Here is a 3,187-nt window from a genome sequence, read left to right on the forward strand (position 1 = left end):
TCACGACCCGAGCCGAAGGCAGACACTTAACGACTGAGCCACCCAGGCGCCCCTCAAAATTGTTTAAATGTCCATACTACCTAAGCAATGAACAGATTCAATGCAACACCTATCAAAATTCCAATGGCATACTTCTCAGAACAAGAACAAATAATTTGAAGATTTGTATGGAGCCACAAAAGATCCTGAATAGCCAAAGCAATCTTAAGAATGAAGAACAAAGCTGGAGGTGTCATGCTCCAATTTCAAACTATACTACACAGCTATAATAACCAAAACAGTAAAGTACTGGTATAAAACCAAACACACAGATCAATGGAAAAGAAGTGAGAGCCCAGAAATAAACCCACACATATTTGGACAATTAATCTACAACAAAGGAGCCAAGAATATAAAATGAAGAAAGGACAGTCTCTTCAATAAATGATGTTGGGAAACTAGACAGCTACATACAAAAGAAAGAAATTAGACTACCATCTTACATAATACACAAAAATTAACTCAAATAGATTAAAGACTGGAATGTAAGACCTGAAACCATAAAATTCTAAACAAAACAAAACAAAAAAACATAGGCAGTCAGCTCTTCAACATTGATCTTAGCAACATCTTTGTGGCTCTAACTCAAAAGGCAAGGGAACAAAAACAAAAATGAACAATTGGGACTCTTTTAAACTAAAAAGCTTCTGCAAGGCAATGGAAACCACCACCAAAATGAAAGGCAATCTACTGAATGGGAGAAGATATTTGCAAATAATATATATCCAAAACATATAAAGAACTCATACAACTTAACAACAACAACAACAACAAAAAACCCCAAACAACATGATTAAAAAATGGCCAGAGGATGTAAATATACATTTCTCCAAAGAAGACACACATATAGCCAACAGGCACATAAAAGGACGCTCCACATCACTAATGATTAGGGAAATGCAAATCAAAACCACAAGATATCACCTAACACTTGTTAGAATGGCTATCGTAAAAAAGACAAACAATAACAAGTGTTGGGGTACACTGTACACTGTTGGTGGGATTGTAAACTGGTGCAGCCACTATGGAAAACAGTATAGCAATTCCTCAAAAAAATTAAGAATAGAACTTACATATGACCCAGCTATTCCACTTCTGGGTATTTATCCAAAGAATATGAAAACACTAATTTGAAAAGATATATACACCCCCATGTTCATTGCAGAATTATTTACAATGACCAAGCTATGGAAACAACCTAAGTGTCCTCTGATATGAATGGATAAAGAAGATGTGGTATGTTTATACAATGGAATAGTAGTTGGTCGTAAAAAATAGGAAATTTTTCATTTGCAACATTATGGTTGGGCCTTGAGGGTATTATGCTAAGCAAAGTATGTCAGAAAGAGAGATAGACAAATACCACAGGATTTTACTCATATGTGGTATTTAAAAAACAGAACAAATGGGCCGGCTGACAGTAACGGGGCTGAGAGGCTGTTCACAGAGCAAGTGAAGATGAATGCCAGAGGACTTGGATCTCAGTTAAAGGACAGTATTCCAGTTACTGAACTTTCAGCAAGTGGACCTTTTGAAAGTCATGATCTTCTTCGAAAAGGCCTTCCTTGTGTGAAAAATGAACTTTTGCCCAGTCATCCTCTTGAATTATCAGAAAAAAATTTCCAGCTCAACCAAGATAAAATGAATTTTTCCACACTAAGAAATATCCAGGGTCTGTTTGCTCCACTAAAATTACAAATGGAGTTTAAGGCAGTGCAGCAGGTGCAGCGTCTTCCATTTCTTCCAAGCTCAAACCTTTCACTGAATATTTTGAGGGGTAATGATGAGACTATTGGATTTGAAGATATTCTTAATGACCCATCCCAAAGTGAACTAATGGGAGAACCACACTTGATGGTGGAATATAAACTCGGTTTACTGTAATCTCTTGTGCTGTTCATGAAAATAGAGGGCTGCACGTTGTTTATAGTCATCTTTTTACTATAATTTGATGTACACAACATTAAAAGTACTGACATATGAGAAAAAAAAAACAGAACAAATGAACAAAAATGAAAACTAAAAAAGTCATAGTTACAGACTGGTGGCTACCAGAGGGAAGGGGTTTGGGGATTGGGAAAAATCGGTGAAGAGGATCAACTGAATGGTGATGGATAGTAACTAGACTTGTGGTGGTAATCACTTTGTAATGTATGTATACAGATGTTGAATTATAAAGCTACACATATGGAACATATTTTCTTTTCAAAAAAGGAAACTGAGGGTTGCTGGAGTGGAGGGGGGTGGGAGGGGTGGGGTGGCTGGGTGATGGACACTGGGGAGGGTATATACTATGGTGAGTGCTGTGAATTGTGTAAGACTGATGAATCATAGACCTGTACCCCTGAAACAAATAATACATTATATGTTAATAAAAAAATTTTTTAAAAAAGGAAACATGAAAGATTCCAAATAGACAGCAATCTAACTCTATGCATTAAGGAACTAAAACAAGAACAAGCCAAGCCCAAAGTTGGCAGAAGACAGGAAATAATACAGATTAGAGCAAAAATAAATGAAATAAAGAACTGAAAAACAATAGAAAAGATTAACCAAACTAAAAGTTGGTTCTTTGAAAAGATAAAATTGACAAATCTTTAGCTAGACTAACCAAGGAAAAAAGAGAGAAGACCCAAGTCAACAAAATTATAAATGAAAAAAGAGACATTAAAACTGATACCACAGAAGAACAAAGGATCATAGGAGACGTCTATGAACAACTATATGCCAACAAACTGGACAATCTACAAGAAATAGAAAAATTATTTAAAACACACAACTTACCTAGATGAAATCAGGAAGAGAGAGAATATATGATTAGATCAATTACTAGAAAAAAGGTTAAATCAGTAACCAAAAATCTCTCAATGAAGAAAAGCCCAGGACTAGATGTCTTCGCTGGTAAATTTTACCAAACATTTAAAGAAGAATTAACACTAATCCTGATAATCTCCCTAAAAAATCAAAGAGGAACAAACACTCCAAAATTCATTTTATGAGGCAGCATTACCCTTGCACCAAAACTAGAAAAGGACACTACTAGAAAAGAAAACTACAGGCCAATATCCCTGATAAAAATAGATGCAAAATTTTCAATAAAATACTAGCAAATCAAATTCAGCAGCACATTAAAAGAACCATTCACTAT

General features: G+C 35.2%; 1 pseudogene; it reads left to right on the forward strand.

Annotated features, from left to right (window-relative positions):
* Positions 1 to 1,451: 1,451 nt before the first annotated feature.
* LOC118536400 (proteasome maturation protein pseudogene) lies at positions 1,452 to 2,032 on the forward strand (annotated as a pseudogene).
* The last annotated feature ends 1,155 nt before the right edge of the window (positions 2,033 to 3,187 follow it).

Source organism: Halichoerus grypus, chromosome 8, assembly GCF_964656455.1.
Source record: "Halichoerus grypus chromosome 8, mHalGry1.hap1.1, whole genome shotgun sequence".
In the NCBI taxonomy this organism is placed as follows: Eukaryota; Metazoa; Chordata; class Mammalia; order Carnivora; family Phocidae; genus Halichoerus; species Halichoerus grypus.